The sequence below is a fragment of the Notechis scutatus genome, unplaced genomic scaffold, assembly GCF_049901735.1.
Source record: "Notechis scutatus isolate UNSWTSFEM ecotype Mainland unplaced genomic scaffold, rNotScu1.2 NSCUCTG43, whole genome shotgun sequence".
NCBI lineage: Eukaryota > Metazoa > Chordata > Lepidosauria > Squamata > Elapidae > Notechis > Notechis scutatus.
This window is the reverse complement of record NW_028263118.1, coordinates 132,667-149,691: the sequence shown is the minus strand read 5'-3', so window position 1 is coordinate 149,691 and position 17,025 is coordinate 132,667. Positions and strand designations below refer to the sequence as shown.

The window sequence follows — 17,025 nt, the reverse complement described above, 5'->3', positions numbered from 1 at the left end:
GCGCCCCACATCTTTTCTTGCCAGGCCCCCCAAGAAAGTGGTTGGGGGGCACCTGGAGGCCCCAGGTCTTCTGGTTGTGGGGATGCGGCACTTATAGTGGGCTCTGCGGCCCCTTTGGCCTCCCCACCTCCGAGACTCTGAAGGTGCCCTTGGGGGTCCCTGTGTCCCAGATCTCCAGTCGTTGGGGGGTTTCACTCCCATGCACCCCTTGGCCCAGGAGGGAGAACTGGGGGTCTGGGACAGGAGGGGGGAGTGGGGGAGACAGGGGCAGGGGGGGCAGGAAGTGCCAGCCGCCCAGGGCAGCCCCATCGCCCAGAGCAGGAGGAGCTTCCCTGGGTGGAGGGAGGAGGAGGATCCCTGCAGGCTGGGGGAGGAGGAGAGGCTCCCACCCAGGTGGCCCAGGGGAGAAGGGGAGCTCCGGAGCCAGAGAGGGAGGCAGAACTGGCCAGGCTCCTCCCCAGCCGCCTCCTCAGGTGGTTTCCTGGCTGTGTGGCTGGGAAGGCCGCCCCCCTCCCCGTGGTTCTCCAGCCCCTCCTTAGGAACCTCCAGGTGGGATGAACCCTCCACCTTCCCAGGGAGGCCATTCCATGCCTTCAGGTCTCTCCGGGTCCTGGCTGGTCTTTTCCCCACTCTTGGAGACCCCTGGAGAACTGGGCTCATGGCAGGCGATTCAAGGAGGGAAGAGCTCAGTCTTGGATTCAGGAAGTGCCACTCAAAAAGTGTCACCTTAGATATTCCAACCAAGTTGCTTTTTTAGGATGTTCTACATTTAATGGAGGAACCCCAATATATTTATTAGCAAGTGTGGGATGAAGGGCAACATTTTGTAGAGGTTATCAAGCTGGCTGAGAAAATGCCCCCAAAGACATCTCCTCAGACGCTCCTCTGGAAATGACCATCAAATATTCAATTTGGCCACCCTGTTCTCCTCCATTGGATTCACCAACATTTTAATTAATGTCTTTGATGAAGGGAGAAAGGGAATGTCCCTTTAGAACCAGGGATGGATTTCTAAGACCATAGAACAAGGGTCTTCAAACTTGGCAAGTTTAAGACTTGTGGACTTCAACTCCTAGATTTCCTGAACTAACGTGACTGGAAGGAGGAATTCTGGGGGTTGAAGTCCACAAGTCTTAAAGCTGTCACGTTTGAAGGCCCCTGCCATAGAAGATCACAGGGTCTCTGGAGACTTGGATTTTGGGTGTGTCCATGTGAGGTGGTCTGAGTTGAGATGGATTAAAATAAAGATTTTTCTAATTGTCTATCTGGAAATGAATCTAGCAGGACAGATTTGCCACATTTTGGAACAAACCTCTCAAGGGGGAAAGGGGCCACGAGAGCAGGAAGGCCAGAGCCTGAAATTATGCAGGGACAATCAAGGCCTAAATTTTAGGCCAAGCCAGGAATTCTCCATATTCAGGGCTTCCTGGCTCAGGACAGGACATAATTCTGCATTATTCCTTGTATTTTTCCATTCACTGGACTGGTTTCCAAGGTGGCAGCTGGAAAACTCCCTGGGGAACCAAGAGGGAGGAAGAAATAAATCCCCAGATTTTCCCTTAATTATAGGGGGGAAGAGGGACACCTGCCACGGCTCCTTTGCACATCTGGGAATGAGCCTGTGAACAAGAACTCGGCTAAAAGTTTGAATTTTTAATGGGGGGGGGGAATGTACTTTTCTTGCTGAAAGAAAACAAGGCTGAGATGTGGTGATGAAAGAACAAGCAATCCTGGCTAGTTCATGCCCAGGTTTCCTGCCCTCCTGAAAGGGCTCCCTGCAGATGGAAACCCTCAATGGGGTCAGGGTCCCTTCCCTTAAAGCCAACCCACCCCCAGGACTCAGGCTGGGTCTCCTCTACACTTTTCTGGCTCTGGGGCACATTTGGTTTTTTTGGGGAGGGGAGTCAAGACCCCCCCCCCAATGGGGGGAGGCAAGAGGGGGGGCATCCCAAACCTACAGCTGCAGTGCTTGGTCTTTTTAAAATTGGAATTTGAAAGGAAATAAAAGGAATACCATTATAATAAAATAAAAACCCTGAAAAGTGAAATACTAGAATATTACAAGGGAAAAAAGTTACATGAAGAAATTGCCCTGGGATTATTTGGTGACTTTGGGAAAAAAGTTGGAAAAGAAATCAACAGAAGGAAGCTAGAAACAAAGATTTACGGACACTGACTGTTGAAATTTAATATAAAAGACACTGGTTGCAATAAACTACTAGACAATTGGATTGGACATAAATATTAAAGAAAGGAAAATAAAAGAAGAAATAGTGTACAAAATGGGAGAAATGTGTGTGGAAATAAAATTGGAACAAAAAAATAGGAAGGAAATGATGAAAGAGAGCTTGGAAATGTACAGCATTATACTACAAAAATTAGAAATGGTAATGCAGATTAAAGAAGAACAAAGAGAACCAGAGGGGGAGGAGTGAAATAAAGAGGAAACCAGCCCAAAAGAACAAGTGGAACAACATTAAACAGGAAAAAAAGAATTAAAGGTAAAGATGTGAGGTTTGATGTGATAATTAAAGGGGGAATTGTTTGGAAAATTAAACAAAGGAAAAGGAAACAGCAGAAGAGGGAATTACAGAGGAGAAATCAAGAGAGGGAGGGGGATAAAATAAATAATTGGAATAAGAAATGGAGAGAAATTATAAAGGAGAAAAGGGGAATTAAGAGAAAGGACCAGAAAATGATGGGAAGTAGAAAGCAAACAACAATGAAAAAAATTATATAGTCAGGAGAATGAGAGACAATGGGTCGAAGAAGAACAGGAAGGGGGATTCTGCCTTGATTTCTCCATCTCTTTTCACTTGGTTGTCTCTGACTTCTCCCTCTCTGTGCGTTTGTTTGTTTTTGGGTGTGATTTTTTTCAACTACGCAAAGTTCTGATAACTAGTTTTTCATTAAAGTTCATTGTATTCTTGGAATCTGGGCACACTATCACATCAACCCCTTTGTGAAGGTGTCACTGAGCATCAGTTTTCAAAATAAAGAAAATGTTGCTTCCATTTCAGACCTGTGACATGCTCAGACATTAACTGTGTCCCGGGATTGTCTCTTTAACCACGATGCCAACAAATGTCACACTTCTTTTTGTCTTCAGCCACAGGTGCCATGTATTCCCTCTGGGGCCAATTTCAAGAATGAAGCTCCCAAACCTCTCAATTCCAGATGATGGATTTAATTCGATCTCTGCCCCTGTCATTATGAACAACATGGGGATTATTTCCCTTTCATTTCCCTGCAGAGAAATGCCCAACAAACTCTGAGCGCAAGAACCAGCTGACTTATCCAGGGATCCCTCCTGAGAGGGAGAATTATGATCAAAGTTTCAGCTCTGCTCTGTGGCCGAATCCTCCCGGGAGACTCTGGGCAGAGACAGGGAGTCTGTGGCAGCTTCTCTCTTCTCCCCCTGACCCCGGGTGGAAATTTTCCCTGCTGGAGAACTTGGCTTCAGGCAAAAAGTTTCATTAAACAATTTGAGAACTTTGAACTTCTCTCCTCCTTAAAGATCAGGGCTGCCTGGATCCCTTCCCAGCAAAGTTTGCTCCCCTGGAGAAAAGAAGGGCTGGGGGCAAATGGAGCCCCCAAGGAGCCCCTTTTCCATCTCTGCTTCCTTACAATTCAAGGGTTGAAAGTTTCTCCTGGAGTCCCTTGGATTCCCTCCCCCCACAAGGCCCCTCTTTATGCCCAGGAGGGTTGGGGGTCCTGGCTGTGGTTGGGCAACTCCTTTCCCCCTCTTCCCATTGGGGTGATGGCTGGGCAAACCACCTTTGGGGTCCCTGCAGAGGCGGAAGAGGGAGGCCGCTGGGCAGCCCAGCTAGGTTGGTTAGCATTAAAGTTGGACTGCTCAATTTGTGGTGTGTGTGTGTGTGTGTGTGTGTGTGTGAATGCTTCATTGGCCAAGTGTGACTGGACACACAAGGAATTTGTCTTGGTGCAAATGCTCTCAGTGTCCATAAAAAAAATACATGCATCAAGAATCATCAGGTACAACACTTAATAGTCATAGGAAACAATAAGCAATGAAATCATACTAGGAAACAGTCAAAAAATCATTAGGATACAAGCAACAGTTAAAATCATACAGTCACAAGTGTGAGAGAGAGAGAGAGAGGGAGAGGGAGAGAGAGAGAGAAGTCCAACCTCCAACAGACATTTTACACATCCTAGAGTCTATACAAACAGTATATAGTCTATACATCCCAGGATTTCTCCCCTCCCGGCAGGGTGGAATCTTGCCAGGCGTGGGAAAATCCGCCGCTCCTTTCCCACGGGGAGGGGCACCCAGGCCCTTTTCCCACTGCCTTCCACACTCCTCCCCCCCGCGCCCAAGGGGGGAACCCCGAAAGGCCCTTTGGTTCCCCCCCCCCAAAAAAAGACCCAGCTCTGCCTGCGCACAAAGTCCCATCATCGCTCCAGGGTCCCCACCCGAGCAGTTCAAGGCAACGAAAGGGGAGGAACCCAATCCTGGCCCCGCCTCCCCTCAGGGGTGCAGAGCAGACCCGATTTCCATCGCGTGACCCACCGCGGAGACGCCCCCCTCCTTCCCGCCCGGGGGAAGCCTCGCAGCGTCGGGCGCAGAAAGCCAGGAGCAGCAGTTTCAGAGAAAGAAGCGCGCATGCGCGAGCGAACGTTGCCCGAAGCCGCTGGATGGAGAGACGATTCCACCTGTGAGGCTCTTTTCCAAGGAAGGCCGGAAGTAGGCATTCCTTTCCGCTCTAGGACCTCGCAGCTCTCTGGCCTTAACCCTTGCGCTGCGCCTCGATCAGTCAGGCACAGATGACGCGGACTACAGAACACATGAACCACCCGGTCTCACTTGGCGTTGTCCTTTTCTTGAGCCCCGAGACACTCCTTTGCGGCCCATCATCCACTCCCCGCCCATCGGGCCTCAACGCCGCATCTGCCTCTTGCCCGCCTCTGCTTCTCTCCATGCCCAGCCTGATGGGAAGGGCGAAGGCTTTGCACCCCAGACCCACCCCCCAGCCGCTGCAAGAGGGTCTGGCAGGGAGGAGCCGCCCTAAGAAGGGGGTCTCTGCAGAGGGCAGCCTGCAATTGGTGGGGGGGTGGCGCTTTGGTGGAAGGCGGCTTATGTTGGGGTGGGAAGAGGGGCAGCTGCACCTTCAAAAACGCCCTTTAATCTGGAGGTGTCACTGCGATCGGCTGCAAAAGGATCCCCCTCGACCCCCAGGGAAGCTTCTCCCTGTCTGGAGGGGGGGCTGAAGGGGGGTCCCTGCTCTCTCCCCAGGAGCCTCTTTCTTCCTGCAGCCTCAGAGACGCCCTGCCAGCCGCGGGGGGGGGGGTCGCAGGGCAGCAGAGGGGGGGGAAGTCCTCCTGGGAAAGGGGCCTGGGGGGCCTCTGGCCCAGCCTCAGGAGAAGCAGCCCCAGGAAGAAGGAAGCGCCAGTCTGGGGCTTCCCAGCCCCCCCACTTCAGGGAGGGGGGGCTGCCAGGATGGACCATGGGAAACGGCAGCTGCCTCCCCCACCCTCTGTGGCCGGACCAGCCCTTCCCGGCCCCTCTCTCCCTGGAGATGGGAGATGGGTTGGGGCGGTGGAAGTAGGCTCCTTCCTGGGGAGCAGAGCTGCTCAGCCCCCACCTCAATGTCCCAGGCCTCCCTGCCCGCCTCTCCTGGGGCCGAGACCGGACAGAGCAAAGGCCTCCCCTCCCCTCCTCCCACTCAGGGCTGGCCAAAGGGCCGCAGAGGGAGAGGATGCGGCCCTTCCTTGGCTCCCAGGGCAGGAGGAGGCTCCTAGGTCCTTGGCTTCTTTCAACAGGCTCTTGATCCCTTCAGTGCTGACATCTGCTGAGGGCTCTGACGAAAGGTGGGGGGTGCTCTCTGCCTGGAACAACCTGTTTCTCCCTTTGGGGAAATATAACAATCTTCCCTCCTTAATATTCCTCAAAATAGCCCATTCTTCTAGGAGGGGGAGGGGGGCTCTTCCCTGACAGAGTTCAGTCTCCCCTTCCCAGTTGGTCTCAAGGCAAAGAGGGAGCAGCCATCAGTCAGAGGAGCTTGAACTGGGATCCCTGCAGAGAGGAGGGGTGGGGCTAGATGGTCTCAGGGTCTCCTTCACATTTAGAAAGGTAAAACTCCAGGATGCTAATCACAAACCCACACATACAGGAACTCATTTAGAAAAGAAGACAGCATTTTCAAGCTAGCAGTGCTAAGTATCCAAACGCCCTGGAATCTCCTCTTTGGAGCCTGGTTCCCCGAGTCCTTGAATTGGGCAGATCTGCTGCGATGGTTCCCCTCCTTCTCCTCCGGATTCCCCCTCCAAAGGACCTCAGATGAAGGGATCCACAGTGACCCTCGGAGGCCTCTGGTTGCCCACAGGCAGAGGAAGGCAGAGGCTGATGGCTCTGCCCACCTGGGAACAGGTGTGTTTCCCCACAACAGTCACTTTCCTCCATCACATCCCACAGGAAGGGGCACGCGGCCACCTCACAGCCCAAGAATGCCCAATTCTGGTACCCCACATTAATTTGAGCCCCCCTAGTTTTACACCCCGTCAATAAGTTATGTGGAGCCTCCTGGGGATTGGTCCACCGTCCCCCAGCAATGCATGGAGCCTGTGGGAGGATTAGAACGCAGAACCTCCCGGGCTGTGGATGAAACTCCCCCACCTACTTTCAGGCCTAAGGCGGAACTCGAACTCCTGGTCCTCTGCTGATTGGCTCAGAGCCGCCCAATTGGGTTCGATGTGGGATTCAAACCCCCCCCGTCGGTTCCCCCCCCGCCAGGCACCCCTGGCCCCTCCCCATCCCAGGGGCTCCTTCGCAGCTGCGCCGCCCTGCTCCTTCCTCCTCTCCTTCCCCTTCTTCTTCCTCCTCCTCCTCCCAATTCCTCTCCTGCTTCCCTTTCCCTTCCTATATTCCCTTCCCTCCTTCCCTCCATTCAGCCGACCCAGAGAGTTCGTGCAACCGCCTCGTTCGCGAGGATCGCCTCCCTTCTCTCCTCGGACAGCGGATCGCACAGAAACGCCGCCTTCGCTTCCCTTCTGTCGCAGAGGGAGAGGAGACCCGTCGGGCTTCGCTTCTGAAAAGACGCCCCAGAGAGAGAGAGAAAAGGAGCAGCGAGACGCCCCCCACGGGCCCCCTTTGCTGACACGAGTCTCGCTCCCTGGCTCCCTTTCAGACGCTCCCCGGTGCCCGGAGGCTCCCGAGGGAGAGGAACCGGCTCCGCGTCTCTCGGGTGGCTGGGAAGAGGCCGAGACCGAGAGGCTCCCGACGAAGCTCCCGCAGACGGAGGAGTCCCCTGGGAGGAGGGCCGGGCAGCGCTCCGGCTGAATGAGGGGGCCGGTGGGGGCTGTCCTAGCGGGAGACTTCGGGGACCGTCGGGCAGAGCGGAGGGCGAGGAGCTGGGATGCTGGCGGCCCGATGGGGAAGGGAAGGAGGGGCAGGAAAAGGCGACCCTGCTGGCCGGCTGCTTCTCCGCAGCTCCGCCCCGCTCGCCCCTCCAGCTGAGACCCCCCAGCATCCCTGCTTAGCACCGGAGACGCTCCAGCCGCGCTGCCAGCCGAGCCGTCGAAGAGAACAGCGCCTCTTTGGCTCGCTCCCTCCCGCGGCTCCTCTCCGGCCTTTCAGCGGCGCTTTGCCCCCCCCGCCCGGTGCTGCCAGGTTCCATCTCGTTCCCGCCCTTTCTTCAAGGCCCCCTGGTCCCCCAAGCGCTCTCCTTCAACCCCCCGCCCGGACCCTTCCTCCCAAACGCTCGGCCCTTAGCAACCCCCGCTCCCCTTCCCGACAGACAGCCCGGCTCTCCTCCTTCTCCTCGCCCGCCCCGCTTCCTTGGCCCGGACCAGCCACCCCCCTCCAGGGACCCCGAAATCCTCGTCGTCCCCCCGCCAAGACCCCTCGCCGCTCCTCTCTGAGGGGAGCCGGAGTTCTCAGCCCCCCCCCCCCTTTCTCAGCGCCTCTCTGGGTAAAAGGCGCCTTTTCTTTGAGCGTCTCATCCAATCACAGCGCTCCTTGTTCCTTTCGGTCTGTGGTAGAATTAGAATAACGGTCATAATCGGAGCGTAAAATATGATGGATCTTTAAAAAGACCCGACACAGACAGTGCACTGTCGCTGCAGAAGTGGAACCTGATGTACGATAAAGGAATAAAAGAATTTTAAAAATCCATGCAAGTTCATAGCCTCCAGCATGTCTTATAATGGATTCCATAGTGTGAGCAGGACAAAAGTCATTTTGAAATATCCTGCTCGTTATAAGGGAGTAAGTGTCTCAAACTCAGCTCTACCAAATAAGGAAGTATTCCAGCTTGAGCACAGAAGAGAGAAGCAGGATGGGATTGAGAACAGGAGAGTGGCCGTGAACTGTAACAAAGTGTGTAGAAAAACTAGATGCGGGTAGAACAATGGGGGGGTATTGATAGAATACATAAACTGCGTAGCTGCCTTTGCCAGATAAGTGAACGCCTAAAACCTCCAAAATGTATATGTGTCAATTTGAAACAGGAAGAATGTGAGCCAAGCCCTCGTACGAGGGGGGGCGGACAGTTAGGGTATAAAAGTGCCGTTTGAATTTTGCTCTGCGTTCCTTCAATGCCTGAGGGAACCCGTTTTTGCAAACACGTGATTAAAATCTTGTTTTCCTTGGATCAACGAACCTTGTGGTGGTCTTTTCGTATCCCCCACCTCACAATAGTAAACGTTTTGCTGTGTGGAAAAAGCACAAAAAGCCACAAACACAATTCCCTAAATAATAGGGGGGCGGGGGGCTGCTGAATCCCCCCGGGGGAGCCCCCCATTGAATAAATTCTCTCCAGAACGTTTCACTTCGACACAGCGAACATCGTTTTCACAAGTCCCCGTCAACCTTACTATAACCAAGAAACTGAAGAGCAGCTCCTCAATCCCTTCTCTATTCGATTTCCTTGCGGCAAACCGCAATTGCCTCATTCCCCCAACCTAGCAAAAGCCTTTCCCGTCTTCTTTTCTCCTGCAAATTTAATTCAAAAGCCTCTCTCCTCCCGGGGTGGGGATCCTGCTGTGCTCGCCTGTCTCGCTCAACGCCCGCCGAGCCAACGCTTCGGATGCTCCGCACACAAGCCCGCAAAGAAAGCCAGGGAGCGCCAATCTGTCCGATGACAGCTGGCTGGAGGCGGCAACAGTGCTAGCATCCATTCCTGCCCTTGTCAATAAACGGAGGTCCCCGGTCGCACCGCAGCCTCGGAGGACGCCAGCAGACAAGATGCCTCCAATCTCTGCCAGCAAACACACGGGACCCGAGTTCCCCGCCGGGCAGTCTGGTGCCTCCGGCTCTTCCCCACCCCGAAGAGAAGAAAATGAGGAAGGAGCTCGGGAAAAAGAGCCCAAAATGGCAAAAGCAAACGGGAACAAACCAGACTCCTCCACTGGGGCGCCTTCCTTCGCGGGAAGCTGCCTAGCAGGCACCCGTGCAAGAGGGCGACGAAAGCCCGAGAGTGGCAGAAGCAACAGCAGCAGCGGGGATGAAGCTCAGAAGACCCCGATGCATCCGCCTTTTCTCTCGGCGCTCTCGGGAGCGTCCGAGGCAGAAACTCAGAAGCCGAGCTGCAAACGCGGCGGCCTGGAGGAGCACCGTACCCCTTTTCCTCTCGAGCCAGCAGCCCAAGCGTCCCCTTCCCGGGCTCCGACCGCGAAACTCGTCCCCTCCCTCCCCACGTCCCCAGCACGAAGAACTGGCGCCGTACCTGCCCTCCTCTCGGCTGCTGCCGCTTTCTCCACCGCGAGGTTTTTTCCCTCACTCGAAGCTTCCCGGCGTCGTTTTTCAGAGGTTTTCAGAAGATCTGACAGTCATTTTCATGCGAATATATTGTATTGAAACCCGGTATTGGCCAAAATTTCGATTTCACGGCCAAGCAACTTTCATAAGGCCAAATATATTTGGCCGCAGACATGAATTTTTTCACGGCCAAACAGATTTCTATACAACCAGATTTCTCGAATTTGGCCGGGAAAACGGCCAGATGGCAACCCTGCCCGGGACAGGACGGCGCCCAGATACCTGCAGGCCCCCTCCTCTCCGAGGGTCCTCCCTGCCCGCCCCACCGAGCCAGAGGTGGGGCTGCCTCCAGGTCCCCTTCCTCCAGGACCGTCATCCGGGCAGATCGCCTGGCGCCCTTTTTCCAGAGCAGCCCCGCCGCTGACGAAGAGGCTCCCCCGCCCCCACCTCTTAGGGAATTTTTGTGTTTTCCACATAGCAAAACATTTACTATGGGATCCATTTACAGGGTCTCCACCTTGGCCACTTTAAGACTTGTGGACTTACTCCCAGAGTTCCTCAGCCAGCTGGCTGAGGAACTCTGGGAGTTGAAGTCCACAAGTCTTAAAGTGGCCAAGGTTGGAGACCCCTGCATTATAAGACATGCTGGTGGCTATTGACTTGAATTAATTTTTAAAATTCTTTTATTCCTTTATCGTACATCAGGTTCCATTTCTGCAGCGACAGTGCACTGTCTGTGTCGGGTCTTTTTTAGAGATCCATCATATTTTACAGCCTGATTATCACCGTTATTCTCCTCATTGTACAACGGAGCCTCTTTGGAAGAGACTAAGATCGGGCGCCGTCATTACAACCGTTATTCTAGTTCTACCACAGACCCAAAGGAACAAGGAGCGCTGTGATTGGATGAGACGCTCAAAAGAAAAGGCACCTTTTACCCAGATAGGAGCTGAGAAAGGGGGCGGGGCAGGGCCACAGGGGGAGGGCTGAGAACTCCGGCTCCCCAGAGAGGAGCGGCGAGGGGTTTTGGGGGGAGGGGACGAGGATTTCGGGGTCTCTGGAGGGGAGGGGTGTCTGGTCCGGGCCAAGGAAGCGGGGCGGGCGAGGAGAAGGGGGAGAGGCGGGCTGTCTGTCTGGGAGGACGGGAGGGGAGGGGGGCTGGGGGGAGGGCAGAGCGTTTGGGGCGAAGGGTCTGGGCGGGCGGGTGAAGGAGAGCGCTTGGGGGAGCAGGGGGGCCTTGAAGAAAGGGAGGGAATGAGAAGGAACGTGGCAGCACCGGGCGGGCGGGGGCAAAATGCCGGTGAAAGGCCGGAGAGGAGCCGCCGGAGGAAGCGAGCCAAAGAGGCGCTGTTCTATTCGATGGCTCGGCTGGCAGCGCGCCTGGAGCCCCCCTCCCGCCTTCTCCAAATCCCCCCCTTTGCGCTGCCCGACGGTGCCAGAAGTCCGCCAGCTCCGGGGCCTCTGCCGCCCCCTACTGGAGTGCTGCCTCGCCCTTCCCACAGGGGGCGCTCTTCCTCCCCGTCGGCCAAGGGTGGCAGCCCCCGCGAGGCTCCCTCTGGCCCAGCCCAAGGACTCCGCCAGGGCCGAGGCCCACAGGAGCCTTTTCCGGAGGCAACTTGGGCGCCTCCGCGGCCTCGATGACCGAGGCGCTCCCGAGAGGTTGAAATAGGCGCTTTGGGACGCCCCGTCTGGGACTGATGGGGGAGCCTGGACGGAGCTCCAGAGAGGAGCTGCAGGGAGCCTTGGCCCGCCTCAAGCGACCCAGAGAAGCCCCCGAGTGCCCCAACCCCCCTCGGAAAGGAAGCCAAGGGCCAGCCGTCTGCAAGGAGCGCCGAGCCTTCCCCCCCCTCCAGGCAGAGCGGAAGAAGCTTCTGGAAGCGAAGTCCAGTTGCCTCCTGGGGGTAAGCGTCACCTGATGCCCCGAAAGAGCGGAGGGGGCTGGGAGTGGGCGTGGCTGGGCGAGAGACGGGCGGGGGGAGATTGCGGGGGCGCTTTGGGGGTCCATGTTGCGGGGGGGGAGGAGAGCGGGTGGGGGGGGGGCTTGGAGCCGGGGAGGGAACGGGAGAGGAGCGGGCAAAGCGCCCGAGAAAGGCGGCAGAGGAGCCGCAGGAGAAGCGAGCTGAAGGGGCCCAAGAACTGCGTAGAGTCTCCCGCAGCGGCTTCGACGGCGCGGCTGGAGCGTCTCCGGTGCTAAGCAGGGATGCTGGGGGGTCTCAGCTGGAGGGGCGAGCGGGGCGGAGCTGCAGCCGGCCAGCAGGGTCGCCTTTTCCTGCCCCTCCTTCCCTTCCCCATCGGGCCGCCAGCATCCCAGCTCCTCCTCGCCCTCCGCTCTGCCCGACGGTCCCCGAAGTCTCCCGCTAGGACAGCCCCCCACCGGCCCCCTCATTCAGCCGGAGCGCTGCCCGGCCCTCCTCCCCAGGGGGACTCCTCCGTCTGCGGGAGCTTCGTCGGGAGCCTCCCGGTCTCGGCCTCTTCCCAGCCACCCGAGAGAGATGTGGAGCCGGTTCCTCTCCCTCGGGAGCCTCCGGGCACCGGGGGAGCGTCTGAAAGGGAGCCAGGGAGCGAGACTCGTGTCGCCAAAGGGGGCCCGTGGGGGGCGTCTCGCTGCTCCTTTTCTCTCTCTCTCTGGGGCGTCTTTTCAGAAGCGAAGCCCGAGACGGGGGTCTCCTCTCCCTCTGCGACAGAAGGGAAGCGAAGGCGGCGTTTCTGTGCGATCCGCTGTCCAAGGAGAGGATGGAGGCGATCCTCACGAACGAGGCGGTTGCACGAACTCTCTGGGTCGGCTGAATGGAGGGAAGGAGGGGAGGAAGAAGAAGATGATGATGATGATCAGCCCGACCCTCTCACAACTTCAGAGGTCGAAGCAACCGGAGGGCTTCCTCCCCTCCCTCCTTCTCCCCCTTTCCCGTCTTTTCCTTCCGCGGAGTTTCGCTCCTGAGCAGCTGCCCCGAAGGGTCTGGAAGGACCCAGTGGCGGCGTCCTCTTGTTCCGCAGCTCTTACACAGCGGAGCAAAGCCCGGCCTGCCAGGCTACCTCAACCAGCAGCCCAAAGGTCCCGGGAGCGTCGCTCAGCCCCGGGAAGGGCGCGATCCCAGCCGCCGTGGAAGCGAGAGGGACCCGGAGGGGGAGGAGGGTCACCGAGGGGGGGCTGGGAGCGGAGGGTCTCCGGGGGAGGGGGAGCCGCCAGAGGGGGAAAGTTTGGGAGCTGCTGGGCGGAGCGAGTTGGGCAAAGGGGGGGATTAAATGGGGGTGAAAGGGAGGAAAAGCCTTGGCGGCTCTTTGGCTTCTCCGCAGCGATCGCTCCGCTCGACCCTCCAGCTGACGCCCCCAGAACCCCTGCTCGGCACCGGAGCCTCTCCGCGGTTCTTGGGCCCCTTCAGCGCGGGAGCTCCGGGCCTTGGGCTCCCCTCCCTCCCCGCAGACACCCCGAGGTCCCGCGGAGACCCAGAGCCCGCCCGCCCGGCCCCCTGGGTCCTCCGGCCGCTCTCGGCGGGGCGGCGCAGCCTCTGGAGACGGAGCCCGACGTGGCCCGGGAAGCCCCCTCAGCCAGCCCGAGGGAGGGAGGCAGGCAGGGGCGAAGGGAAGGCGGCGGGCAGGAGGCAGGAGCGGGGCCGACCGGGTGGCGCTGCCCGACCTGGGTGCCAGGGAGCGGGGTAGGCGAGGGCAGCAGGCGGCGCAGCTGCGAAGGAGCCCCTGGGATGGGGAGGGGCCGGGGGTGCCTGGTAAGGGGGAAGGAACCGAAGGGGCGTTTGAATCCCACCTTCCCCATCGAAGCCAACTGGGCGGCTCTGAGCCAATCAGCAGAGGACCAGGAGTTCGAATCCCGCCTTCGGCCTCAGAGCAGGTGGGGGCGTTTCATCCACCGCCCGGGAGGTTCTGCGTTCTAATCCTCCCAGAGGCTCCATGCATTCCTGGGGGGACGGTGGACCAATCCCCAGAAAGCTCTGGGTTCCAGTCCCACCACAGAACTTATTGATTGGAGGTGTAAAAGTTTGGGGGGCTCAAATTAATGTTGGGTACCAGAATTGGGCATTCTTGCGCTCTGTGTGATGTGATGCAGGAAAGTGACTTTTGTGGGGAAACACACCTGTTCCCAGGTGGCCAGAGCCATCAGCCTCTGCCTTCCTCTGCCTGTGGGCAACCAGAGGCCTCCGAGGGTCACTGTGGATCCCTTCATCTGAGGTCCTTTGGAGGGGGAATCCGGAGGGGAAGGAGGGGAACCATCGCAGCAGATCTGCCCAATTCAACGACTCAGGGAACAAGGCTCCAAAGAGGAGATTCCAGGGCGTTTGGATATTTGGCGCTGCTCATTTGAAAATGCTGTGTTCTTTTCTAAATGAATTCCTGTATGTGTGGATGTATGTATGAGATGCTGAGAGTGCAATTGTTTTATGCCCTCTGTTGGGATTTGAATTTGAGCTTGTATTCTGATTGCTTGACAGGCTCCCATGGGGCCATGCAGGGGCAACTCTGTAGGCTGTCCTGAGTCCCAGGCTTGGTTGAGCCTCGCTGGATGGTGATGTAATGAAAGGGCTTTGGGCAATTCCTATTATAGCTTTACCTGGAGAAGATCTTTGTGATGCATAATAGACTGGCCTAGGCCAGAGTAATTGTTAGGAATAACATAGGTTACCTAACTTAGTTTGGGTAAAATAATATATATAAACTATGTTAGTGAGTTTAAGTGTGTGTATCACTTCAACTGTAAAACATGTATTTTGGGTGCGGTTGTAAAATCACCATAAGAGGGAGCAAGAGAGCTCACTGTTTGCTGGCTTTTACTGGATTGCTGACAATGATGGATTGATGGTGATAACTGCGTGTTTTCCCTGCTATTGCTGAGAGAAGAAAAGAGGCTTGATTTTCTTCATATCTCTAACTGCAAAAGAGATATATTACTGGACTGATTATTTGTAAGTTTACTGACCTCTTTTTCGACACTGGACTTTGCAACTGATTAATACCCGGATGGACTGAACTAGTGTATGATATATGGACTGTTTGACTATGCTATAACTCTGACTGGAATAAAAACTATTTAACTGGCACAGTGTATCTGTTTTACTGAGTGTAAGCTATAACAACGTTTATCTCACATATCTGTCTGCCTAACTGCCGTTGCACGTTCTGCTAGGGTGTATATCCCTAATACTGGTTATGGGCCCAGGTGCACAGTCAGACTAACCAGGATATAACAGGCTTATTTAAAGTGAGAGTTTGTGTAGTTACACAATACTGTAAACAGACAGCTGTGTTTTATTAATTATAGTTTAATATCCAGAAAAAGATGGCACAAGTCAATTTACCAAGTTTGTCTCTAATATCCAAACTGGATGGAACAAACTATGTTTCATGGTCTATGAAATGTAGCCTACTTCTACGCAGAGAAGGTTTGTGGAGTATAATTCAAAACCCACCAGAGGTAGATACATGGGATCCGGAGGATGAGGATGATGCCCAGAAAATACAAGAATATAAACTGAAGAATGAGCAAGCTCTCTGTATAATAGGACTGACAATCTCTGACCAACAGCTTGTCCATATTCATGGAGAAGAAACAGCTGCGAAATGTTGGGAGAATTTAAAGAAGATTTATGTTCGAGACAGCATAGGAGCACATATAAATCTTACACGGAAGCTGTTCAGAACACATCTTCAAAAGAATGGAGACATGCTGACTCATATAAACACAATGAAGAGAATTTTTCAGGAACTGCATGAAAAAGAACTTATCTTCACAGAACTACATCAAGTTTATATAATTTTGTCTTCTTTAGATGAGAGCTACGATGACTACGTAACTTCACTTGAAGTTCTGCCAAAAGATAACCTTACACTAACTGACATTACTGGCATATTAATTGAAGAAGTCAGGAGAAGGCTTGAAAGGGATCAACTCAGAAGGGAACAACCACAATGTAAAGAAGAGAAAATATCTTCGTCAGCCTATACAATTAGAAAATGTTTTAATTGTGGAGGAAAAGGACATTTGGCTAGATTCTGCAAGAAAGGAAAACGCCACAATGCCAGCCAGAATGCTAAAAGGCATCAAAAGGATGAAAAATGCTTTGAGTTAGCCATGTATAGCAACGAAACTGTGAATAATAATTTATGGGTTGTAGATAGTGGAGCATCGCACTGCATAACGAAAGATAAGAAAAGATTTGTTAAGATGTCCACGAGTTCACAGCAGATATCGTTAGCTAATGGCTGGAAACTGAAAGCTAAAGGTGAAGGTATAGCATATTGTTCTTGCATAAGAGAAAATGTAAAAATGTTATATGTACCACAACTTAAGTTTAATTTGCTTTCGGTTAGAGTTTTGGTTAAACTAGGTTATGTAATTACCTTTAGGGGAGAAAGTTGCATAATAGAAAAAGAAGGTAAAAAGGTAACTGCAACTTTAAAAGGTGAATTGTATGTGTTAAATGATAATTCATTAGAGGTAGCTAACACGGTATATGATAATGTTAAACCTCATGATGAATGCATACATTTGTTACACAGACGTTTAGGGCATATAAATTTTAAAATGCTCAAACAAACGGTTGAACTGTCTGAAGGTATAAAACTAAAGCCTTGCAGTAAGTATTTGCACTGCAATGCTTGTAGTCAAGAAAAAGGCAAGGTAATACCAGCAAATAAAATTAATGTATTTAAGACAAAGGAACCTCTAGAGGTCGTATTTGCTGATATTATAGGTCCTAAAAAACCAAGTGTGGGAGGTGCTCGTTATATACTAAGTATAATGGACCATTATTCCAGATATGGTTTCTGTTATTTAATGAAGAGTAAAACGGAAACATATCAGAATTTCTTTAATTGGCTAAAATTTGCAGAGAGAAAAACTAAAAGGAAATTAGTAACTCTTGTCACTGATAATGGTACGGAATTTATAAACAATAAATTCCAAAATAGACTGAAGATGGCAGGTGTTGAACATAAAAAGTCTGCACCATATAGGCCACAACATAATGCCTTTATAGAAAGACGAGGCCAAACAATACAAGCAATGGCTCGTACTATGCTGTCAGATTCAGGATTACCTGAAATTTTGTGGGGAGAAGCAATAATGTGTGGAAATCATATATTGAATAATGTTCTTAATTCAACAACTGGTGAATTACCATTCACACGGTGGCATGGCAGAAAACCTGACCTAAGCTACATGCACACATTTGGAGCACCAGCATGGGTGCATATCCCTACACAACTGAGACAAAAGGGGCAGCATAGGGCTAAAAGGTTATTCTTTGTAGGTTATGAATCTAATCACAAATCATACAGATTCTGGGGAAAAGGTACAT

At 53.7% G+C, this 17,025-nt stretch overlaps 1 long non-coding RNA gene across 1 annotated transcript; it reads right to left on the bottom strand.

The window, feature by feature from the left end:
- Positions 1–3,992: 3,992 nt before the first annotated feature.
- LOC148128636 (uncharacterized) lies at positions 3,993–10,702 on the bottom strand. The gene is made up of 2 exons (XR_015746220.1): positions 10,650–10,702; positions 3,993–5,029 (listed from the first exon to the last, which is right to left on the bottom strand). It is a non-coding gene; the product is annotated as an uncharacterized LOC148128636 (long non-coding RNA).
- Between the last annotated feature and the right edge of the window lie 6,323 nt (positions 10,703–17,025).